The sequence below is a fragment of the Bubalus kerabau genome, chromosome 23 (assembly GCF_029407905.1).
Source record: "Bubalus kerabau isolate K-KA32 ecotype Philippines breed swamp buffalo chromosome 23, PCC_UOA_SB_1v2, whole genome shotgun sequence".
Classification (NCBI taxonomy): Eukaryota; Metazoa; Chordata; class Mammalia; order Artiodactyla; family Bovidae; genus Bubalus; species Bubalus kerabau.
Genome location: NC_073646.1, coordinates 5,524,563 through 5,551,046, shown reverse-complemented (window position 1 = coordinate 5,551,046; position 26,484 = coordinate 5,524,563).

The following is a 26,484-nucleotide window of genomic DNA, read 5'->3' as shown; positions in this document are numbered from 1 at the left end:
ACGTAAGAAACATGTCTACTCGTGCCTCCCTGCCTAGAATCCAGAAGGTTATGCTGGGGAATCCATCTTCAACCGTATGACTGCAAATGTGGTGTGGGCGTGCGTGCACCTGGACGGCAGGTACAGGTCCTGCTGGAGTCTGGAGAGGATGACCGCTGCCGTGCCAACAGCTGTTTTCCCTTCTGGAGCCTTTGCAATCCTGCTCCTGCTCCAGATGAGTGAGGCCCCTCAAAGGAGCCACAGGGACCTTCACAAAATGCAAATGGTGAAGCCTTTCAAGGCCTTCCAGGGCTTTGGGATAAAGACCGGTGTCTTCCCACAGCCTGGGAGCCCTGTGTGGGGTGACCCCTGTCCTGACATCCCTTTGGCCTCATCCGGGATACTGCCACTCAGGCAGACTTCTGACAGTTCCTGGAAATAACCATGCCCCTTCTGGCCACAGGGCCTTTGCACGTGCTGCTGCCTCTGTCTGAAAGGCTCTACTCCCTACCTTAGTCCAGATCCTATTCTCCTCCTTGAGACTTCAGCTCATGAGTCCCCTCCTGGGGGGGATCCCAGATATGCCCCTCCGTCTGGGCCAACTTTCACTGTCAGAGGCCCTCCCAGGAAAACATCCCGCCCTTTGGAGACTCCTTTAGTGTCTATCTGCTTACTCTCTGTCTCTCCCACTAGACTTCAGGGTCTGGGAGGGCAGGGCTCGACGTATCTCAGGTGATGACTGTAGTCTGAGCATCTATGCAGGGCCTGACACATGGTGTTGCCCAAAAGTGGGCAGATGAATGGCTAGATGAATGTGCAGATGGGTGGATGGGTCACCGGCTTTTGTTGACAGCGGTTTGGGGGACTGATCATTTTTATCAGCTAGAAGAATTTGAGGACATCAAAATACAAAGCAAAGGGTGATGGAAGTTGAGAAAAGCCAAAAAAAGAAACAACAGCAATTATGCCGGCGGGGAGGCAAACCCACTAATTTATTCATTCAGTCAGTCATTGACTGACTCATAATGTGCTAGGATCCTCCAACATGTGGGCTCCAGGATGGTGCTGGGGTGGCAGTGACCTGCTGGAGCTCACCTTATGGACCAGGGTTTGGATCTAGGTCATGGGGTCTCACCAAGTTTGGCCAAGCTCTGGCCTGCGGTGGCCCTAGGTCAATGTTGGCCAAATATCTCTAAATGCATGGCACCTGCCAACCTTCCAGGAGGGTACTTCCCCATGTCCCTATGTGAGGGGAACACAACCTTGGTGGACCACAGCCTGAGGGCTGACCTCTCCTTGGCACCCCACTTCTCTCCAGGGGGGCACGCGGCATTCACATTCCACTCCCATCTCAGACCAGCAGTGAAAGACAGAAGTTGGCTCAATGTGTTTTGCTGGTAATGGGATAGACGGATGGCATATTTGAAATTCACATTTAAAATACATCTCTCCCTTCTGTAAATGAGATTGCATCTACCGATTCGGGTAATGAACATCTACTTAGATCCACGCCTCGGGCTGGAAGCAAGAGCCCAGGCACGGTTCAGCCTGTTCTGGGTTGTCCGGCCCGTTTCGGTGCTCATCACAGAGTCTCTCCCCTTCCTCTGGTCATTTTATTTCTTAGCAAAATCATTACTGAGAATATTGAACTGCCTTACAGAGACATATTTACTTCCCTTATCTTCCCTCCGTCTCTCTTGATTAAAAGCTATGTGTGATATTTGTAGTTATCAAACATCAATATTTGGCCTGGATTTGCGGGAGGGAGGTCGTGGAAGGAAAGGCATCTGACCATTTCTATAACGGGGAAAACCTTGAGCAAACAGGCTGTGTTTCTTACCAGGGGCACTAAAGAGCAGGGACTCATTTCGGAAGGGACCAGCCAGACTGCACCCCGGCAAGCTTCGTGACACCAACGATTGGGGCTAGAAATTAGATTCCAGATTTCATCTGGAAGGCCGGCTACCTTCAGAGGGTTGGGAAATGGGGTGACAATTAATACATCCTGCCGGACAACTTGATCAGAGCGACTACAGCCTTCTTCCCCAACAGCTGAGTCCAGCAAAGTGCACAGAGCTGAAAATAACAATAATAACAATATGAGTTAACCCTTCTGAAGTGCCCACCCCCTAACATTATATCTACATTAACTCAATCCTCACAACAACCCGATTTATCAACTCCAGACGTGGAAAGTGTGGGGCAGAAAGGTCCAGTCGCTTGCTCAGTCCTTCCATCTGGAGTAAGAGGCAGAGCTGGAAGCCAGTGCCCACAGCCCAGCTCCTGAGCCTGTGCGTGTAACCACTCCACAGCCCTGCCCTCTGTCTCACAGGCACTCCTGGACCCCGGCACCTCCATGGCAGAGCACGGCTGCCCAGAGTCAACCGTGCCCTGAGTTCACAGAACAAGATGCTGGTCTAAGAGCTGCTGTTGTTGCAGAAGTGAATCTTCCAGGGATGAGGCTGAATAAGGTAGATGCGTATAGGGTCCATTTATATGAAGTTCGCAAATGAGCAAAATCTATCTTTGGTGGTAAAAATCGGGAGGGTAGTTGGCAAAAAGTAGGAGCGACTTCGATGAGGCACAAGGGAGCCTGTTGGGGTGCCCTCCGCCCATAAGACTGATCTTGTTATTCACTCATTCATGTCAGCAGCAAGCATTTATTGAGCACCCACTGTATTTTACACACCCCCTCTAGAGACGGGGAGAACACTCATTCCCAACTGGAAGCACAACGCTCGCCTTGGAAACCTCTCAGAAACCCAGAGTCTCCAGGGGGCACAGTCAACCTCGGGGACCTGGGGACATATAAGGAGATTTCCCCCTTTTATCTGGCAGCGAGTGGTGCAGAGAAATGGCAGGGCGGCTCATTAGAGCCGCAGACCTCTGCACTCGCTGAGCCCGAGGTCGTGAGCACCACTCAGCATTTCATCCTGGCAAGCCTGGCTTGCTTTCATCAGAACCACGTGGCCAAAATCATGTGCGACATTTTGAAGGGAAAAGAATTTAAGCCTCCATGTCTCACTGCCCCGAGTATCAGCTTTGTCCTTCTGCTCTTAATGCTGTTATCTCGTCCGCACACTTGGTGTTCTGCTGAGCAGATGCTATGGAAAGGCGGATCAGCGAGGAGAAGCAGAGTGCGCCTGGCGGCCAGGGTGTCGAGCCAGTGACCCCTCTGCTCTGGAGGCCAGCTCCAGTGGGGTGCAGGAGAGGATAACGCCTGAGGAGGACCAAGGCTTCCCCCAGTTCCACAGCTCCCAAGCCCGGTCCCAGGGAGCTCTTTCTTAAATGCAAATCGGATAAGACAATCATGAGCTTAAAACCCTCCAGTGGCCCCACGTGAATCACAGCTAAAACCCAACTGCTTGCCCACCGTGGAGCATGGGGTGGGTGGGGAGGCGGGTGACGGTGTCCACCCCTCCTGCTCATCCTTGGCATCCCCTCCTCTAGAACCTAAGCCAGGTGTAAATCCATGCCAACGCTTCCCCTGCTCCTCCACAAGTGTGATGACCCACCCTTGTCTTCAAGATGCTTTGACATCTCTTCCATGACACCTTCTCTGACTGCCTATTTATGCCACTACCAAATTTTGCATTGTGCCTCTGCTAAGAAGCAATCAGATGGTGTCTCCACGATGGGTTTCTTTGTATTCATTGTCATCTTCCCTCATAGACCACAAGCACTCAGAGGGCAGGATCTGGGTCTCTTTCATCTTTGTACCTTCCGACTTTCACCAGTAACTGCAACAGAGTTTGCTTAAGGGGAGGAGGGTGGAGAAGGGGAGGAGGGTGGAGGAAGGGAGAGATGAGGAGGAGGGGAGGTGAGCAAGACAGCAGGTGAGGAAGGGAGGGGGAGTGGAGGGTAGGGGGGGCATCTAGTGGGGGGAGAAACTCAGTACAGCCACAGAGACTTGGGAAGAATTGGAGGGCAAAGCTTTTCCAAGGGATTTGTGTGGATGGTTAGGAATCCAGACAGATTTGGAGGGGGTGGGGGTGGTGGGGGGTGACCTGGAGCAGAGGGGATGACCTGGGTGAGGTCCACAGTTGGGGAAGATGGCGGGTGGAGACAGGAGGACCTGGGCTGGAGGAGTGGCAGTGTGGGGCCCAAGGCCAGCTTGGAGGGGTCCCAGTGTGTTCTCACATCCCAGGGAGCCACTGAAACGCGGTGAAGGAGAGCGAACCCTGGTCAAGAGGCTGACCAGCTGAGGGGGAAAGAACTGGAAGAGGAGGATGGGTTAGAGCTCGTTATGTAATCCAGACACAACGTAAGGAAGGCATGGACCCGAGCCGTGCATCCACTGGGGATGTGCTGATGAGGGCATGGATAAGCTGTGCTGACTTCAGAGAGGGGAGTGGGAGAGGGGAGTGCCAAGGGTACCAGGGGCCAGGAGGGCAGCAGCGCATCTGAATGCACAGGAGGAGAAGCACCGGGGCAGGTGGGCAGACGGGCAGCTCCAAGTGAGCTCTGGGAGACTCTGCGTCTCCAGGAGGCACCTGGCATTGGAGTGGCACCTGTGCAGCCTCCCCTCCCCAACTACCAGTTATAATCGATGGTGCCACTCCTTCCTGCTGAGCACAGGAGCAGCCTTAGGTGCAGTGGGCCCACTGACCAGCATCCATAAATGAGGTGCTACCCGTCTCCTACACCTGGCCACAGGCATCACGACCTGGGGTCAGGGGTGGGGAGCTGAAAGAGGCTGCTGGACCCACGTTTCACAGGTGAGCTGCGGGCAGAACCGGGGATGAAGTCCAGCCGGATGCACCAGAGCTCATTCTTGTACGTTCTGCTCCCTCTTGGAAAGTCAAACAGGCCTGTCAGGACTCAGGGTAACTATGAACCGGAGAAGAAACGACCAGCAAATCCGCCTCAAGAAGAAACTGGCTTCTTTTCCTTTTTTTCCTCTAGAATCTGACATGAAACCTTGGTCAGCTCCCATCAGAAGTAAAGTCTGGGCGAACCGTCCGGGTGGAAAAGAGAAAGGGATCGTGTTTCCTTTCCAGAGCTTCCTTCACTTCCATCCTTTGAAACAACACAGATCACTTTTGCTAAGTTCCAAAAGGTGGCAGCATTCTATTAAATATTCATTTGCTGCTGAGGCAAATTGGGGAGGAAGTTGAGACAAGCAGACGGCCAGATGGCCAAGGTCAGGATATGTGTGGGGGTATCCAGCACTGATGGGGGGCTGGTGTGTGGGGGGGAAGCTGTGAACCCTCTACTTGGGCAGGAAGGGAGGATCCTGGACATAGAGACCCCAGACCACTGCCCTTGACCCCAAGACAAGGAGTGTTTTAGACTCATCTTAGGACTCTCATAGCACAGGGTCAGCGGAGGTCAGACCCCAGAGTGTTCCCCTGTTTATGCCGTTTACGGTGGAAAGTATTAGACCTGTGACATGCCTCTCACCAACAGCGAAGGTGATGGGTACCACTCAAACGATTCTGCCAGATTGGGCAGACCCAAAGCAAGCGTGCCCTACAGACTGTCCCACCGGCCTTGAGAAGGGAAGCTGCCATGAGGGGGGCAGATGGCCGGGAGATGCGGGCAGCCTCTGGGAGCAGAGGTCCACCGCCCTGCATCCACAAGGGACTGAATTCACCACAGCCAGCTCCAGGTGAGACCCCAGCCCAGGCTGACACCTTGCGTGCAGCCTCGTGAGACCCTGAGCAGAGTACCTAGCCATGCCAGGCCTGGGCCCTGGACACACGATAACTGCGATACAAGCTGCTGAGCGTCTGGTGAATTTTTAGGTCGCAAAAGGAAGTGAACACAGTGCATATCTGTCACAGAGACACATACAGGTTATGGACTACAGCTCTGGAATGAGACAGAACAAAGTGCAATAGAAATTTGGATTCTGCTACTGAACTGCGTCATGTCTCCCAGATAGCACAGAAAGAGAGAAAAATGCAAGCAGAATGTTATTTGTGCTGGGCACTGTCACCCCCAACTGCTTAGGGAGGCATTTATACCAGAGAGAACCCCCAAATCAAGTGTGGGTCTATCTCATGTCTTTTTTATTTTGTTTTTTTTTTTTTTCTTTTGGTCTCATTTCTCATGCACCTCTCATCACGTGACCTTTTGGCTGCAGTGACCCCGATGTTTACATACAGGTAACATGACCTCAACACAACCACTTCACCCAGCACCTAAGCAAAGACTCTAGTCTGTTCTAAGATTTGAGGAATGCATGGCTCACTCAGATGTAAGGGGGGGTGTGGAAAGGCTGGTCTCCAGCCTGGAATCTTCCTGTGGGGTCTTTAGCAGGTGACTCTGACCAGGTGTGATGCTAGCCTTACCTGCTGACTCTGAAGTCATTCTGACACCTAAAATGTTCCCAGAAATGCTCCCTGAAATGCCAAAACAGAACCAAGTGGCCTTCCCCTCAGCTCAACTCAGCTCGGGAAACAGCCCAACCCAGGTTCAAGTTCAGACCCAACGCCGGTTAGCTGTGCGGCTCAGTATGTCACTCTCTGCTGAGCCTCAGTCCCCTCACCTGGGAAATGGGGTCAGGGACATTTCCCCCTCAGTGGGCTGCTTCAGGGATGGGTGAGATCACGCACTTGAAATACTGAGCACAAAGCCAGCTACTTCCTAGGTGCTTAGTAATGCTGGCAATCATTATCATTTCCTTATTCTGGATGCAAGTGAGTGGCACCCAACGTGTCCAGGAAAGACCCTTTCTGGGAGGCAGGACTACAGCAGAAAGCTAGTGCCAGAAGCTGCAGCACCGGCTGGTACCAAGGGGCAGTGAGTGGAAAGACACCAGGGCCTGAGGCGTCCTTTCTCCTGGGGCAGCCAAGGGCCAGAAAGTGTCTTCGGGCCCTGGTCCAGCCTTATAAACTGCATTTTCACTCCTCTAAGGGGACTGCAACATTTCTATAACAACTGAGAATGAAACTTTATTAAAATGCCATCAGCTGTCCTAGAAATCTCCCTTGACAGCTCAGAACCCACTGCTTAATTTTAAAAATAGTCATTGTCATTATTATTATTATTGGGTTGGCCAAGAAGTTCATTTGGGTTCTTACGGAAAAATCTGAAACTTCTTGGCTGATCCGATACTTTTACTATCAAGGAAAACAACTACGTACTATAAAATAAAACAAAACCTGTAGAGTCAAAAAAAAAAGCAAAACCAACAAATTTAGTTGATTTTCCCATCTGCCTCTCTGACATCTCTCTCTGCTTTTCAGAGAAGAGGAGATATATGAATCTAATTGCATATAATTGAAATTATATGCAATATAATATATAATGTCATCCAGAAAGGTTGGTCACCATATGACATAGGCTGCATTTCTCACTCCACAATATGTCACGAGCATCTTTCCAAGTCAATAAACATAAATCCTCACCATGAAATCCTAGCAGCAGCTTAGAACTGGACTTTATAGATGCTCATAGTTTACTTTTAAAAATTCCTTATTGACGGATATTGAGGGTGTACCTTTTTATTATTTTTGCTAATAGAATTACCCCTCAACAAACACCGCTTTCTCACACTCATACAATCAACCAAAGGTGTCCATTCCTAGAAGTGTAATTACTTGGATCAGAGAGTGAACACACTTTGCACACTGAGACAGGCGCCATAAACTGCCCTCCAGAAAGGTTGGTCACCACGTGCTGCCACCGACGGAGGTCACGCCATGACTGCTTCTGCCCGTGACACGCTGGCCTGGGAAGCTGACCTGTGGATTCCAGGCAGAGAGACCCAGACCAGAGAACTGGGAGAGTCGAGGGTAGGGAGAGAGGGGACGCTTACCATCCTCTGATCTTCAGAGCTCGAATCCCAGGGAAACTCTAAAAGTCTGCAGCCTCCAGGGGGAAACAAGTAGGACAGTATCCCATCGGCCTTAATGAGGCGAGGCTGGAGGCTGGAGAATACCCAGCCCAGCCCAAGGAGGCTGAGCATCCGGGGGTGCTCTCTCGGAAAACAGAGCTCTCAGCCACCACTGGTCTTACTGTGAACAACAGGCATATGAGGTGGGGGGTTTCTCCCCACCTATCTGACTACTTCCGAAGATGCTTCTGCACTGCACCCCCAACTGCAGGACTCTTAGGTGAGTCACTTTCCTGCTCCCCATTTCATCTTCTCACCTGCTAAATGTTTTTAGAACCGTTATGTTTTATTTCCATAGTCTTAGTGCAAGGTTGCAAGAATCCTACGTGGAGCATGGATGGTTCTTTTAAAATTATGAAAAGTGTGGTAGCCAACCTCCAAAGTGACCCCCCAGTAATTCAGCAGAGGTGACGGCACATGACTCCCCAGGGCACAGGAGGCATCCTGGTTTCTGCCTTGCTCTCTGTCTCCCAGGATCTCTCACCCTGGGGGAGCCTGCCAGCCACATCATAGGAGCCTGCCTCCTCGTCACAGCTTTATGGAGGCGTCCACACACGAGGAACTGAGGCCAGGTGACAACAGTGGCCTGAGCCAGCTTGGAGGTGGGTCCTCCAGCCTCAGTCAGGCCTCCAGGTGGCAGCAGCCCTGGCTCATGAGAAACCCTGAGCCAGAACCAGGCACCAAAGCCATTCCCAGAGTCCAGACGCACCGGCACTGTGAGATCATACACGTTTCTCCTTTTACCCTGGACTGAGATCTAGGGTTCCTTTTTAATGCGGCAAGAGGTAACTAACACACTTTCCCGCTCTATCAGTCAGTTTCCCATCCACAATAGGGAGAGACAGTTTCATGGGCTTGGGGTGAAGCCAGAAGACTGTGCCCCAGCAACGGAGTGGCTCAGCGGGTGGATGCAGCCTCTGAGCCCTGGGGTACGTTACTGCACTCCGGTCTTGATTTCCTCATCAACACAGTGAAGACAGAGATGGTGCTTACCTTATGGGGTCGTTGAGGGGGCTTAGAACAAAGAAGCAATGTCTGGTCAGTGGCCAGGTAGCACAAGAAAATCGGTTGTGTGGTTGTCATTTTTCATCATCTTTCCTCTTCTTCCTCTTCCTCTCAGCAACTCAGATAAATGTCTCTTTTAGGTGACCCAGCAGTGAGGTTTATTATTTAAAAAAAAAAACAAAACACAACCTCAAAATCTTTTAGGGGGAACAGACAGAGGCCAAAAGGTGGGACCTTGGAGAGTCCAGCTTTGTACCAAACACCAGCATTGATTGGGGAAAAAGAAGGAAGCATTTCAAATACACAGCACACACATGGACCCCGCCCAGGACCGCATGAACATCTCTGATAAAGGAATCCACTCTTAGCCATTCATTTATCACTACCACAGCATCTTGCCATATTCTTTCCATGTTCTTCTTATTTCCATATTATTTTTTTCTTTAAGTCAACTCATCTTTTTTAAAACTTTAATATTTTCAAAATACATTTCACTACCATAAACAGAAAGCCAGTATCAGTTGCTATAAAGAGAAGATCATCATGAAACCACACAACAACAATCAATACAAAACAACAGAAACAAAAGTCCATGTGCCCCTTGACGTCATCGCGGGGTCAGCACTAATACACAGGCTGACTGCACTTTGGGATCTCAGCACGAGGTTAAACATCTTGGAGATGTCAGGCAGGAGTGAACTTGGAACTGTAAACGCAGGGAACATCTCTGGTACCTGGTTGACAGGTGGCGGGGGAGAGGGGGAGGGCAGGTGCACAGAAATCCACAGAAATCCTAATACCAACCACAGTCATGTGCCCTGAAGCCCCCAATCCAACGCCACAAGGTGAGCCCTCCAAGGCACTCAGCACGCATCCCTCTCTTTACCGTGGGGACAGTCAAATGATAAACTTCCTTCCCACTTTCCCAGCACCTTGGGGCCCACCGTCACATCAAGAAGTAAAGAGATTAGCCCATGGCCCCTGCCCTGGTCACTGTTTCTCCTAGGTTTGCTCTCCCAAGGGACCTGGCCCTTCTCAGAGGAAGGTTCTCATCTTTCACATCATGTGCCAGGGCTGAGGCTCTGGCCCCAGGTGTTTCCTAACAGAAACTCAGTGAGTGCCTGGGAACATTTATTCCCCTCTCAAACCCAGTTACTTCTCCAATGAGATCAGTTTTAAGTTACAAACACACACACACACACACGCACTCCCAGTGATGGATGACGGCGACCAAGAAGGCTGAAAAGGATGCAAACGCAGTTTCAAACTCTAATCTGGTCAACGAAATGCTTCTACTTACTGAGGCATGCGGACTGCTGTTGGCACTGGAGAAGCAGGCTGAATGTTCAGATGTGTCGTCCTGGCGAAAACAAAGACAGGAGTAGGTGGGAGAACGGGTTGAGGAAACAAATTCTGATTTGGAGTAACCCAGTTTAGCACAATCCCACAGCAAGCTTGCGCCCCCTCCCATTCCCCCTCTCCAGTAGGGGGTCTAGACCCTCACTGCCCAAAACGGCAGCTGCTAGCCACCACGTATGTATGGCTAGTCTCAGCTGAAATGTGCTGCAAGTATTAATTACATAGCAGATTTTGAAGACACAAGAAAAAAAAAAGAAATGTAAAATATCCTATTAATATTAGTATCTCATTAATATTTTTATATCGATTACATGTTAGAATGATAATACTTAATAATATATAAAAATAAAGCATTTTCGCATGCTTAAATATATAAATATATTATGCATATTTAAAATAAATTATATTGTTACAATTAATTTCATCTGTTTCTTTTTACTTTTTAATGTGTCTACAGGAAACATTTGAATTGTGTACGTGGCTCTCATGACATCTCTATCAGGCAGCGCCGGTCTAGATTTTTTTGAATGTGGACACTCCCTCCTAGCCTGAGGACACAGGTGGCAGTTTCATGGCTTCCGTGGTGGCTCAGTTGGTAAAGAATCTGCCTGCAATGCAGGAGACCCAGGCCCAACCCCCGGGTCGGAAGAGGACACAGGTGGTCCCATGAAAACCATGCCCACCATTACTTCCACTATAACTTGCCACTGTTTCACACTTGCGACAGCTCAAGCCTATGGAGCAGCTGGGATGCTGTGTGCCTAGAGATCTTCACGCCTTTTCTTCCATAACCCTCACAAGGATAGAGGAAGGAGGTTTTGCTCTCAGCCCCATTTTACAGGCGGAGAAACACAAGAGAGGCTGAGAACTCATCCAAGGCAACTCAGTAGGGATGTTGTGGAGCCAGGGCCTAAACCAAATGGTTAAATGGATGGGTGTTAAGCGCTGTGGCCCCATTCTCCCTGTGGGGCTTTTACCCACTTCTCCATGTGCAGCACACAGGAGCCTGTCGTAGCCACTCACTAACCAAGTCTGGGGAGCTTGCCCCCCAAAAGATTCCTGCAGTGCCTATAGCTCCAAATTTTCATTAAAGTCATCAGGTTTCACCTCAAGTCACCCCTTAAACCTCCTGGGCAGAGACAGGGGCAAGTATATGTGTGTGTGTTCATGCACAAAAGAGACCAAGATATAGACAGAGACACAGAGACCAGAAGAGAGACAGAGGGAAGGAGCTGGACCAGGCACAGTTACTCAGACCCACCACACAGTGCTGAGAGGGCGGTGTCCGTAAACAGGTCTGAACTCACAAGGAGGAGATAGACCCTGTTTGTCACTTCCCTTTCTGCAGTTTTCCCACAGCCAGTGGTCACAGGAAAAGCTGACGACCAGAAAGTCAAACCCGTGTTTGTGCCTCTCCTCCCTCTACAAGGAGCAGTCCTCACGCCGCCCCCCACCCACCACCCCCAGGTTACTAAAATGAAGTAATGAATTAGGGAAAGAAGGAAGGAAGGGAGAGGTGGGCTTAAGCATGAATCAGAGCCCCCAGACAGGGACTGCACAAACCGGCCCCTGAGTGGAGAGAAGGAGGAAGATGCGGCCAAAGGGGTGATGCTTCTAAGAAGACACACTGATTCTCCTTTGACAGGTGTCCTGTGGCCTGAGAAAGGCTGGGCTTTCTTACTTCCTTCTTGGCCTCATCTTCTAAATGAGCCAACTAAAAGCCCTGCTTGAGTGATGAGTTCAGCCCAGCGGCAGATCTCAACCAGGACCACATCCAAGCGTTTACAGACCCCCAGGGGCCCCTGCCTCCTGGGCACTCCTTTCTCTGAAAGGGACCCTGAGGCCACAGCTGCCCCAGGAGGACCCGGCCTCCGCGCACTTCCCGCTGGTCCAGGGGCACACAGCCACCCAAGAGCACCCGTCTCGGGCTCTCCCAGGAACAGGAACCAAGACAGAGACAGCCCCCAGGCTCGGGGGTCTGAAACACTCCCAGTCAAAGCCAGGCTCGGGTCCATGAGCTCAGCTGCTCAGTCGTGTCCAACTCTTTGCGACCCCATGGACTGTAGCCCACCAGGCTTCTCTGTCCATGGGATTCTCCAGGCAAGAATACTGGAGTGGGTTGCCATTTCCTCCTCCAGGGGATCTTCCTGACCCAGGGATCGAACCTGGATTTTCTGGATTGACAGGAGGGTTCTTTACCACCAGCACCACCTTGGGTCCATAGCAACCACCAGCTCTGGAAAGGTGAACTCAGGGTTAAGCCTAAATTAAGAGCCTTAATTTGAATAGCATCATGGATTCAACGGACATGAATTTGGGCAAACTCTAGGGGACAGTGAGGGACAGGGAGGCCTGGCGTGCTGCAGTCCATGGTGTTACAAAGAGTCAGACACAACTTCACGACGGAACAACAACAAAAGAACCTCCCAGAGGTAGCTGATTGGAAAGGAAGAGAGGCCCCTGGTGAGCCGTTCCTCCCACTGAGGCAAGAATGCCTGGGCCTGGGAAGAGACAACTTACTTGTACTCAAGCATGACCTTACTTGGGAACCTGGTCACCCAAGAAATTTCTATCTGCCTGGCCCTGCGAGCCTCTTCCTTCCCTCTGCCCCCTCCTCACTTCCCCCACCTCCCACAAGGCAGGGGCCTCCTCTCCCCCAAGACCTGAGCCTGGGGTCCCAGAGGCCCGAGCTCTGCTCAGCTGACCCTCCCTCACTATGCCCTACCTCCTTCCCAGGTCCATTATCAGGAGCAGAGAAGCCTTAACCAGAGGAGGTGCAGGGGGCACCAACTCAGTCTGTCGCCCTCCACAGGCCCCTTCTGTCCTCCCACCTCTTGGAGGCATCTCACACCTGTAGGGGTTCACGCACCTGCTACACTGGAAGCCCCCACACCACTCAGCACAGTCCCTGTTTATCCTGCACAAAGCAGCCAACTCTTCACCCGAGCCCCTGGGTTTCCTTTACCTTGAAAACAGCGAGAAGCACGTGAATAGGTTCAGAGCTAGATTACGGAGACAGAGATGAGAAAAGAGATGTTGTCTCTCAAACAAGGGTGAGGAAGCAGCCGTCTGATGCTGTCCTCGTTTCCAGAAAGCCCCTCTTGTTCCCACCCCACCCCCCACCTATAAACATCTACAGCTTCTGACTCAAGCTGGTCCATCCTGATGAGATCTTTCAGCAGGAGAGAGACCTAACTGCCTCCCCTTCATGGGTCAAGGACCAGGCCCCCAAGCTGGCTGTCTCCCTAGATGCCAGCTGTCTCCTTCCCTGGGCCTCACGGCCTCCCTGGAAGTCCAGTATTCTGCCCCTGGAATTATTGTCTTTTTTGTGACTGGGTTTACAGCTTTCAGAAGCTGGGGTACAAATTGCCAGCAGTGGGCACTGAGCCAGTTTAAACAATGACTGAGGTGGAGAGCCTGCAGAACCACCAACCATCACCCTCTCAGGGATTTGGCATGAACTGGTGTGAGCTTCCGGACAGCCATGATTGGTGGCATTAGAATGTGACGTTCCCTGCACAAAAATGAACTGTAAAGGGTTTATCCTTCAGGTTGGGCTTCCCAGGTGGAGCTAGTGGTAAAGAATCTGCCTGCCAATGCAGGAGACACAAGAGATGCAGGTTTGATCCCTGGGTTGGGAAGATCCCCTGGAGAAGGAAATGGCAACCTGCTCCAGTATTCTTGCCTGGGAGAATCCCATGGACAGAGGAGCCTGGTGGGCTACAGTCATGGTGTCACAAAGAGTTGGATATGACTGAGTACACACACCACCACCCCATCCTTCAGGTTAACAGAAGGCCAAGACCTTGGCTAGCTAAAGCCTCCTGAGTAATGGACAGAGGGTGAGGGGTCGGGGGTATGGTAGGGACCCAGTGGTGGACAGTAAGACCTGCAGGAAACTCAGCTATGAAAGAAAGGTGGGATCAGCTCTTCAAATGGCTGCTACCCAATTTCATTACACCCTAAATCGTCCTGACCACGAGGGTTTGATACTCCTTGAAAAGTTTGGATGCTGAGAGAAACAGGGAGGGTTGAGAAGCCTGTGAGGCCAGATCATGGTCCCTACGTGATCCCAGGCAACACACATTTTCACCACCCCATGAAGACTGCATTTTCCATAACAAACAAACAAAAAAAAAAATCAAACCAATGCCTTAATTTGTGGACCAGTTAAAGGACATAATGTATTCAAGACACTCACATAGGTATTTGTCACCTCAAAGTGGTGAAGAGCTCTCTCATTACCACCCCAACCAAACCCATAAGATAAAAAATTCTGAACAGCTTTCTGCATGAAAAATATTACCATAATGTGAAAGATGACAAAGGTAACATAAAAGAAAAATTAAAACTCAAAGGAAAAAATAAGCAAAGGCGATGGACAGCCAGCTCACAAAGGATGTGGTGATGCAAATGTCTGTTGTTGACATTAAGAAGCCCTTAACTTCACACATAATAAAGCAAATGCAAATTAAGATGATTTTTATTTGTTTTACCAAGATTGATAAAGATAAAAGCTGGACAAAGGATCATAGTTGTAAGAGTGCAGAGAAACAGGAATTCCTTTTTAAGTATATTTCTGTCTCTTTGTCTGCGTTGGGTCTCCACTGCTGTGCACGGGCTTTCTCCAGTTGTGGTGTGCAGGCTTCTCACTGCAGTGGCTTCTCTTGCTGGAGAGCATGGGCTCTAGGCTGCGGGCTTCCATAGTTGCAGCTCATGGGCTTAGTTGCCCTGCAGCATGTGGGATCTTCCTGGACCAGGAATTGAACCTGTGTCCCCTACATTTGCAGGAGGATTCTTAACCACTAGACCACCAAACAAGTCCACTGGGCAACATTTTAAAAGTTGATAATATTTAAACCAGCAATTCCACTTCTTGGAATCTCTGCGATAGAACGTCTGCACATGTGGGAAATGCCTGATGCCAAGGATGTTCACTGAAGCAATTTTTTGTGATTACAAAATATCGAGAGTAACCAAAATTTCCATTATATAGGGACCAAGTAAATAAGTTATGGTGCATCCAGACACCCCCAGTAAAGATAATGGGGCAGCTCAATAAAGAACCATAGGGAAAAACAGTCAAATGCAGGGTGGTATGTATAGCAAGCCACAATCCGCGCCCTGCTTTAAGAATATATGCATATGTATCACATGCATTGAAACCTCCAGGAGATGGATAAGAAACTGACTTCAAAAAAAAAAAAAAAGAAAAGCTGACTGTGGAGAGAGGAACTGTGCAGGATGGAATAGGAGAATTTTATTCTTCTGATGCTTGATATACGTGTTCAAACATGTATTAACAATTAAAATTTTTATTTTATCTCAAAATTTTAAGTTTATTTTGAAAAGAAAATAATTTGAGGGAATTTCATGCAACACATTAGCAGAGTCCTTTGGGTAGAGATTCATTTACAGATATTTTCTGAAAAATAATTCAGTCCGCAGGATGTGTCGAGTGATTTGGGGTCACTTTGGGGGACAACAGCCCTGCCAATGTGGTCTGAATACAGAAATGTTGGTACTGGGGGGAACACTTTAATTTTTTTTTTTTAAACCAGGAAATTCAAGTATGTGGCACACAAGCTACACTCGCCCATCCTGTTCCCATGGCAGGCAGTATTAATCAAGTGCTGCATTTTCCTGCCAAACCCAGATGCAGCCTCAGAATCTATCCCAGCACATTCAGAAATGCTGCCGCATCCATGCATGCTGCCATGCCAGCTGAAATCAAACCCCATCCCTGAGAGGGCAGCCAGAAACCAGAAGCAGGGTCCCCACTCACATGGTTCCCCAGAAGATCCACCTGGGCCTGAGTGCAAGGTTATGTCACCAGCCTCTCAGGGCCCCAGCTCCTCCTCCACAGGTGGGAGTGGGGCAGCCGGCTCCCCAAGGCCCATCTTCTGAAAATGTCACCTGGGTCCCACCTGCCCTCCCTGAATCAAACCACCAGAGCCCTTCTGAGTAAACACTGGTTAACCTTCAGCAAGGAACTCGAGCTCCCTCATTCCCCCCAACTTAGAAAATTCCGTGTAAATGTCAGATTAAGCTCTTCAGGCCTCTGCTTTTAAAATGAGAGATAAAATTTAGCTCCCTATTCCCAGATGTTAAAATCTCTGCTTCTCCCTGGGGCAAAGAAATCAATGTGAGTAAGCTCTGTATTCTTTTTCCCTTGGAACACGACCACTTCCAGCAATTTATTTGACTGACTATGCCTTCTATTACCATGTAAATTGTTTCAGACTGAAGGAAAAAAAAAAAGTATTAATCTCCTCTCAGTAAGTCATAAAATAAAGAAATCAATTTCAAGGTCAATTTAGCCCAAATAACACCTGCTGCCCTTTTTTTGTAACATGCAGACTCCTCTGAAATGCTAGGCTGCTGTCTAAGGCATCAGATATGCAGCAATGGAAAACTGGGTTTCACACCAGGAAGACCCTGGCCCAGAGGCCCCATGGCTCTGAGGATGAACTTGGGGAGGACAGGGTCAACAGGACTCAGATGAATAATCCTCTGCAGGTCAGGGCAGGAGAATGAAAGGAAAGCTGCAAAGGGGGCCAGGTAGAGTTCCAGGAGGGAGTCTGACCGACTTGCTGTGTGACTCTGGGAAAGTTACTTAACTTCTCTGAGCTTCAGAATCTATATCTATAAAACTACTTTTTAGAAAACTGGAAAGAAAATGAGGGCTAGGTTATCTCACGGGACCCACGAACTCAGCCCATCATGGACTTTGTCCAAGGTTAGACACTCAGGGTTTCGTTGCCACCCTTCACTGGTGGCTCAGACAGTAAAGAATCTGCCGGCAATGCAGGAGACCTGGGTTCGATCCCTAGGTCAGGAAGATCTCTTGGAGAAGGGAATGGCTACTCACTCAAGTATTCCTGCCTAGAGAATTCCATGGACAGAGGAGCCTGGTGGGCTACAGTCCGGGGTCAGACGCAAAGAGTCAGACACAACTGAGCAACTAACACTTTCACTTTTCACAGGTGGTGCTATAGTGGTAAAGAATTTGCCTGCTAATGCAGGAGATGCGAGAGACAGGGCTGATCCCTGCGTTGGGAAAGATCCCCTAGAGGAGGGCATGGCAACCCACTCCAGTATTCTTGCCTGGAGAATCCCACAGACAGAGGAGCCTGGCGAGCTACAGTCCATGGGGTTGCAAACAGTCAGACATGACTGAGCACGTTACGCATACCCCTCCATACCCGCTGCCCTTGGTAACCACTGGTCTACTTTCTACCTCTATGGATCTCCCTAATCTGGACTTGCATAAAAAGGAATCATACAATACGTGGCCTTTTGTGACTGGCAAACTGTTTCAAGGCTGACCCATGTTGCGGCATGTATCAGAACTTTGTTCCTTTTTATGGCTGAAAAATATTTCACTGTATGAACAGACCACAATTTGTTTGGCTGCTAATTTGTTGATGGACATTTGGGTTGTTTCCACCTTCTGGCTATTAAGAGTAATGCTGCTGTAAACATTTGTGTGCATGCTTTTATGTGGATATATGTTTCCTTTCTCTTGGGTATATGCCTAGGAATACAGTTACTGGGTCCTATGGTAACCCACATGGCAAAGCATAATGGTCACATGGTTTGATTGTTTTAACAAGAACATTGTTTTCCAGAGGGGCTGCACCGTTTTACATTCCCAGCAATGGTGTATGAGGGCTCCGCTTTCTCCGCGTTCTCAGCAACACTTGTTATTACCGGTGGTTTTCAGGATAGCCTTCCTAGTCGCTATCAAGTGGGATCTCGTTTGTGGTTTGGTTCACATTTCCTCGATGACTAACAATGTTCAACATCTTTTCATATGCTTGTTGGCCATTTGTGTATCTTTCTTAGAGAACTATGTATTCAGATCCTTTGCCCATTTTTAAATTGGGTTATTTGTTTTTATGTAATTGAATGACAAGGGTTCTTTTTATATTCTAGATACAAGTCCCCTATAAGAGAGACCATTGGCAAATATCAGGGACTGTCCAGTCACTTCTGAACAAAGCCTTATACTAAAGCAGCTGGGCCATGTCTGTTACAGCTAAGTAACCACCGGGGCAACGTCACAGCACTTTCTCAGAGCTTTCTATCCCGGCTGCCTCTGAGAGGTAGAACCCGGACATGCATTTTGGAGGCCACTATTCAACCTTTTCAAGAGACAAACAAAAAAATGCCAGGACTTGACCCCACATAACTCAAGACAGACTCTCTGGAAGTAAAATGGGAATGTTCGTAATTCTTTTTTAAAATTTTTATTGGAGTATAGCCGCTTCACCATGTTGTATTATTTTCTGCTGTACAGCAAAGTGAATCACCCACGCACATACATATATCCCCTGTCTTTTGGAATTCTTAAATCTCCCAGGAAATAACAATACGCTGCCAGGCTGTGAACTATGGGTCTAAACCCAGAGGGGAGGTTTGGTAGGGGCTGTCCTTTGAGGAGTCAAGCTCACCCCCACGGAGTGGCAGGACATGTGCAAGCAGCCACGCCAGATTCCCCGTCATGAGGTCCTGTAGCTCTCACTGACCACGGCAGCACCCGGGCCTCTTACAGCTCTCTCCGGAGAGAGGCAAATGAGTTAAGACGTAGGATATTCATGAAAAAAAAAATCAGCTAAGTGCAGAGGGCAGCCACAGATCATCCCAGACAATGTCTGCAACGTTTAAAAACCCCAACTAGAGCCAGAAGGTGGAAACAACCCAGACGTCCATCAAGGAATGAATGGATAAACAAATGTGGTCTAGCCATGCGATGGATTATTACTCAGCCATGAAAAGCAATGGAGTTCTGATTCATGCGACAACATGGGTGAACCTCGGAAATATTATACAAAGTGAAATAAACCAGATACGAAGGCCACAGAGTGTACAATCCCACTGAATTGAAATGCCAAGGGTAGGCAAGTCTATAGAGAGAGGCAGTGGACTAGGGATTCTGAAGAGCTGGGAGGAGAAGGAGTCAGGAAGTAACTGCCTGACAGATACAAGGTTCTGTTCTAGGAGACAATTATATTTTGAAACCAGTTGGACATGGCAGTTGCACAATACTGTACTAAATGCCACTGAGTTGTTCACGTCAAAAATGATTCATTGTATGTTATGTAAATTTTACCTCTTTTTATCTTAATAAGAACAACAACAACAAATCCCAACAGATCCAGATGTCTCTCTTTTCCTGCCTTGACCGTATTTCCTTTCAAATAAAAATAAATATATAGAGCCACATTTCTACATACATCTGAACAATCAAGAAAAGCTTTCTCCTCTATTCATCTCAAAAGCTGTTAAAATTAATCGAGTCTGTATCAGGAATATCTAACAGAGTTACACACTCACTGAGTCAAGAAGGAAGCATGAGTAAGAACAGAACCGTGGTCCCCGAAACGCCTGGAGAATTTCAGTCTCCGGTGAGCAAGTGAGGTGTGGGTAACTGCAGCCCCCTCCTCGCCCATCTGTGGCGCAGGGATGGCCTCTGACCCCCCAAGGTACCCCACGCTTGGGAGAGGACAGTCCACCTGCTCATGCTGCCGTGTGAGGGATGCGTTTTGAGAACAGAAGAGTTTTAACAGTCCTGGGAAAGACTGTTAAAAACAAGTCTGGGCTTTCTATTTTGTTCCATTGATCTATATTTCTGTCTTTGTGCCAGTACCATACTGTCTTGATAACTGTGGCTTTGTAGTAGAGCCTGAAGTCAGGTAGGTTGATTCCTCCAGTTCCATTCTTCTTTCTCAAGATAGCTTTGGCTATTCGAGGTTTTTTGTTTTTCCATACAAATTGTGAAATTATTTGTTCTAGCTCTGTGAAGAATACTGTTGGTAGCTTGATAGGGATTGAATTGAATCTATAGATTGCTTTGGGGAGTATACTCATTTTCACTATATTGACTCTTCCAATCCATGAACATGGTATATTTCTCCATCTGTTAGTGTCCTCTTTGATTTCTTTCACCAGTGTTTTATAGTTTTCTATATATAGGTCTTTAGATTCTTTAGGTAGATATATTCCTAAGTATTTTATTCTTTCCGTTGCAATGGTGAATGGAATTGTTTCCTTAATTTCTCTTTCTGTTTTCTCATTATTAGTGTATAGGAATGCAAGGGATTTCTGTGTGTTGATTTTATATCCTGCAACTTTACTATAGTCATTGATTAGTTCTAGTAATTTTCTGGTGAAGTCTTTAGGGTTTTCTATGTAGAGGATCATGTCATCTGCAAACAGTGAGAGCTTTACTTCTTCTTTTCCAATTTGGATTCCTTTTATTTCTTTTTCTGTTCTGATTGCTGTGGCCAAAACTTCCAAAACTATGTTGAATAGTAATGGTGAAAGTGGGCACCCTTGTCTTGTTCCTGACTTTAGAGGAAATGCTTTCAATTAAGCCCAGAGATAAATCCACGCACATATGGACACCTTATCTTTGACAAAGGAGGCAAGAATATACAATGGATTAAAGACAATCTCTTTAACAAGTGGTGCTGGGAACTCTGGCCAACCACTTGTAAAAGAATGAAACTAGAACACTTTCTAACACCATACACAAAAATAAACTCAAAATGGATTAAAGATCTAAACGTAAGACCAGAAACTATAAAACTCCTAGAGGAGAACATAGGCAAAACACTCTCTGACATACATCACAGCAGGATCCTCTATGACCCACCTCCCAGAATATTGGAAATAAAAGCAAAAATAAACAAATGGGACCTAATTAACCTTAAAAGCTTCTGCACATCAAAGGAAACTATTAGCAAGGTGAAAAGACAGCCTTCAGAATGGGAGAAAATAATAGCAAATGAAGCAACTGACAAACAACTAATCTCAAAAATATACAAGCAACTCCTACAGCTCAACTCCAGAAAAATAAATGACCCAATCAAAAAATGGGCCAAAGAACTAAATAGACATTTCTCCAAAGAAGACATACAGATGGCTAACAAACACATGAAAAGATGCTCAACATCACTCATTATCAGAGAAATGCAAATCAAAACCACTATGAGGTACCATTTCACACCAGTCAGAATGGCTGCGATCCAAAAGTCTACAAGTAATAAATGCTGGAGAGGGTGTGGAGAAAAGGGAACCCTCTTACACTGTTGGTGGGAATGCAAACTAGTACAGCCACTATGGAGAAGAGTGTGGAGATTCCTTAAAAAACTGGAAATAGACCTGCCTTATGATCCAGCAATCCCACTGCTGGGCATACACACTGAGGAAACCAGAAGGGAAAGAGACACGTGTACCCCAATGTTCATCGCTGCACTGTTTATAATAGCCAGGACATGGAAGCAACCTAGATGTCCATCAGCAGATGAATGGATAGGAAAGCAGTGGTACATATACACAATGGAGTATTATTCAGCCATTAAAAAGAATACATTTGAATCAGTTCTAATGAGGTGGATGAAACTGGAGCCTATTATACAGAGTGAAGTAAGCCAGAAAGAAAAACACCAATACAGTATACTAACACATATATATGGAATTTAGAAAGATGGTAACAATAACCCTGTGTACGAGACAGCAAAAGAGACACTGATGTATAGAACAGTCTTATGGACTCTGCAAGAGAGGGAGAGGGTGGGAAGATTTGGGAGAATGGCATTGAAACATGTAAAATATCATGTATGAAATGAGTTGCCAGTCCAGGTTTGATGCATGATACTGGATGCTTGGGGCTGGTGCACTGGGACGACCCAGAGGGATGGAATGGGGAGGGAGGATGGAGGAGGGTTCAGGATGGGGAACACATGTATACCTGTGGCGGATTCATTTTGATATTTGGCAAAACTAATACAGTTATGTAAAGTTTAAAAATAAAATAAAATTTAAAAAAAAAAAAAAAAAAAAAACAAGTCTGGGAGAGAAGCAATGATTCATCGCTGTGCCCTTGCGAGGAAAACTCAAGGCATGAAAAGCATCTGCTGGCACATGGGCAACAATATCCAACGAGACAAGGGGTGGCGGGACATGCAGAAGTCCTGGCAAAAATGCTGGGAGATGCTGCGTGGAGAGAGAAGACGGCATTAGTGATGCAAGAGGAAACCTGGACATATTTCTGGCTCGAGACGCTGAACACAGCACTCAAGTGTTCCCGAGGACGAGAGCAGCAGGGATGGCCAGGGGGCGGGGTTGCTGGTGAAGGAGACGTGGGTTATTATTACAGGAGCTTTTGCAAAATGAAGTCAGGGAGAATGGCAAAACAAGTGAAGTGTTAAATAAATACTTCCTGAATGGAATCACAGGGGAGAACACTAAAATCAGGATGTCTGACAAGGGCTTTTTATCCAATCTGCCCAGGCTTTCTTCAGGGTTCCTGGGAGAGACGTTGGCAGTAACCTGCACGACATCATGGGCCATTTAATGCAGAAATGGAACAGCTGGGGCACGGAGCACTGGACAGGCTGATTAGAGGGAGGTGGGCTGGACTCAACGGAATCTGAGGTGCCTGGGGCAGGCGGAGGTCTTGGGCCAATCCTGGAGGCAAGTCCCTGCAAAGGAAGAGGGCTCCAGCCAGAGAACCACTGTGATGCAGAGGTTAAGAGTGTGGTCTGTCAGTCAAGCACGCTACGCTGACTTCGAGTAGACGCATGACCTTGAACATCTCTCTCTATTTCCCCAAGCCTCGACCTTCCCAGCTGGCTGTTAAATGAGATAATCATAGAAGCCCAATACAACCTCACACTACAGCTCACACTACTTAGGGAACTGCCTGTTCTTTGTACACAGCTCTGACTAGGAGGAAGAAGTGTATTCTCAACTTATATTGTTTATTTTATTAAAGTTCCCATTTAAAAAAAACCAATAAATCACAACTGTTGTTATCCCCATTTCACAGAAAGGAAACTGAGGCTCAGGATGGTTAAATAACATCCATGGGTGTCCCTGAACTATGTACTAGCTTTTGTTGTGTGTGTGGCAGGCTGTTGCAAGAATTTTGCATGAATCATGCCATTTGAGCTCTAGAGCAACCTAGGAAACTCAAGAGCCAAGGTGTACCTTTCCCTTGCTGTGTGACCTTGGGCATGTTACCTAGCCTCTCTGTGCCTTGGGCATGTTACCTAGCCTCTCTGTGCCTTTCTGCCTCTGATAAAAGGAGGATAACAATAGCACCTTTCCCAGAGGGCCACTGCAAGGCTAAATGAGTTACTATGTGTAAAGTCTGAGAACACAGAGGCTGGTACATTCCCGTAAATGTGACCATCAATGTTATCACTGACACTGGTTTGTCTTACAAATGAGACCCAAGCTATGGTTTTCCCAGTAGTCACATATGGATGTGAGAGTTGAACCATGGATGTGAGACTTGAGCGCCAAAGAATTGATGCTTTTGAACTGTGGTGTTGGAGAAGACTCTTGAGAGTCCCTTGGACTGCAAGGAGATCAAAGCAGTCCATGCTAAAGGAAATCAACTCTGAATATTCATTGGAAAGACTGATGCTGAAGCTGAAGTTCCAATACTTTGGCCACCTGATGTGAAGAGCCAACTCACTGGAAAAGACCTTGATGCTGGGAAAGACTGATGGCAGGAGGAGAAGGGGGAAGCAGAGGAGAAGATGGTTGGATGGCATCACCAACTCAATGGACATGAATTTGAGCACGTTCCGGGAGATAGTGAAGGACAGGGAAGCTTGGCGTGCTGCAGTGCATGGGGTCGCAACTGGACAACAACAAAAACAAGACTCAGAGAAGGTAAGCAAGTTGTCCAGGGGTTTGCTTGGCTGTATTCCCACTAAGCTGATGATAGACAGAGTCTGTGACTACAGCTCTCACTCTTCTTTCCTTTGCAACACTCGGTAGGCACTTGGGGCTTAACTGATAGCTGCCTCTCCTAGGAAGCTTCCAGCCCCATCAGGGAAACTGAAGTTAAGACGACGTGCTTCAGGCCCTGACATGCCTGGGTTCAAACCCTAGCTCTGCTCTCTCTTCCACATGTGACCATGGAAGGTTATGTAACCTGTCTGTCTTGATTTTCCCATCTTTAAGGGAATGGGGACCCCAATAGCACATCAAAACCTTGATGCGTGGTAACGTTGATGCTTTCTGTGGCTCCAGTTAAAGTCCTGCAGAAGAGGAGACACTGATTTCAATCCCAAGCTGTGTCTTCACCCCCTTTCACTCGGCTGCTCTGAATGCATCCAGAGTCCTTGCTAAGATGGCCCTTTCCCTTCCTCAGCCCGCCTCTACCTCATGGGCCACGTGAACCTGTCTGCGTGACCAGCCAATGAGAACAGTTTTGTAGGAGTGTGGTCTGGGGCTCAGGGGGCCCGGAGAAAACCAAGTCCCTGGGATTAGAGCTCCATTGGGACTGCCTCCCTGCAGAAGAGGGAACTGTCAGCTGTTTTAATGGTGAAATAATTGCAAGTTTGAATGTGGATTCGATGCCGAACAACTGCAATTAGAAGCCACCTTCTGTTCTCAACAACTGCTGCTTAAATGTAATCCCTGTCTCATGCACAAACCCCAAATGAGTGTTTCAGTTTTTCTTTCAACTACACTAATTCGTCTACATCAGAGCATCCTCGCTCCCTTTCCTAGAGCTCACATCGCTCCCACCTCTGGGTGCTTCTCCCTTTTCTGGGTCAAGTCCATGTGCCCTACTTGGGGCAATAAGGCCTTGCCCACGGTCTGTCCCCAGCTCCCTTGTTCATCCTCTTCCTCCTCTCGTGACCCTCTCATTCTCTGAGCTCCAGCTCCAACTGCTATCACCCCTGCTTGGAAAGTGCTCTGGTTTGATTGTGCTCTTGAACTCCTATGCACCATTTTGGCCAAAGTCTAAACATCACCTCCTCCAGGAAGCCTTCTGTGATGTGCTATACCAGGTAAGATATATCCTTTGATTACCCTTGCAGCATCGTGTACAGCATGGCACCTCCTAAAGCTCACAATTACTAATTCACATTCATTACTTACATGATTCTATGGGTAACTGTCTCCCCCAAGAACTGTGCCCCATCTGTGACCTCCATATGCTGCTCTTTCTATCCCCAGTGTGGTCCCTGCCGGCACATAGGAGGTATCATTGTGTGTGTGTGTGTGTTCAGTGTATTTGATCATGCAAGTGGTTTATTCTCCCTACTGAGTGCCACCTGCTTGGGGTAGGGGCTGGGTCTTAGCTGTATTTCCATTCCTTGTGGAATGGAAAACCTGGCCTGGTCCCTGGCACATGAAAAGTGCTCAATCTGAATTGGCAGTATTTTTAAGCAGACTTATGCTTTAGCTACTATTATTTTTGTCAGGAAAAAAAATGCAAATATGAGTCCAGGGCAGCTCTTCCCCCTCTTCCTCTGAAAGTGAAGTCACTCAGTCGTGTCCAACTCTTTGTGACCCCATGGACTGTAGCCTGCCAGGCTCCTCCATCCATGGGATTTTCCAGGCAAGAATACTGGAGAGGGTTGCCACTTCCTTCTCCAAGGGATCTTCCCGACCTAGGGATCAAACCCTGGTCTCCCATACCGCAAGCAGACTCTTCACCATCTGAGCCACCAGGGAAGCCCAAAGAGGTAGCACTAAATGCCTGGTACTTGGTTATAGGCCAGAATACTGGAGTGGGCGGCCTTTCCCTTCTCCAGGGGATCTTCCCAACCCAGGGATCAAACCCAAGTCTCCCGCACTGCAGGCAGATTCTTTACCAGCTGAGCCACCAGGGAAGCCCCCTCTTCCTCTAGATCCAGTCAAATACAGTCTCCAGGGGTCCTCAGGTCAGGTGCCTGCACTCCCCCAGGAAGACAGACAACCCTGGCTATCTCATTAGGAACACTTCACAGCCCTGCCCAGATGAGCTCCCTTGAATCTTCAAGCCTGCATACTTCCTCCTTGGAGAAGTTGAGATAAAGGAAAGGCCCCTGGTTTGGCCTTTTGGGGAGAGCCCCAGCCTGTCCTCACCACCACTCCGCCCCCCACCCACTGAGACTGAGAAGGACAGGGATGAGCCCACCTCCAAGAGGAGGCTCCAGGCTCACCGTGGAGGAATGGGATCATTAAGGCAGGTTATGACATAAATGTAACGCCATCTGCTGAACAGATTCCTGCCTCTGGGTTGCTCTTGGCCGGAATCGCACCAGTTTGCCTTTCATTAAACCTGGATGTAGAAGTCCCCAGTCCCCAGGTAGGCGATGGGGTCTGGAGGCACTGCCCGCAAGCATAGTCAAGGTGGCCCCGGACACAACAAAAGGTGAGGTTTCCACCCGCTCCCCAAAGAGGGTGTTGCAGGGAGCTCCAAGCCCACAGAAGGCGGACGTGTGGAGGCTCAGCACCTCCCAGGGAGAGTGACGAGCTCCGATTCAGGACCAGCTGGA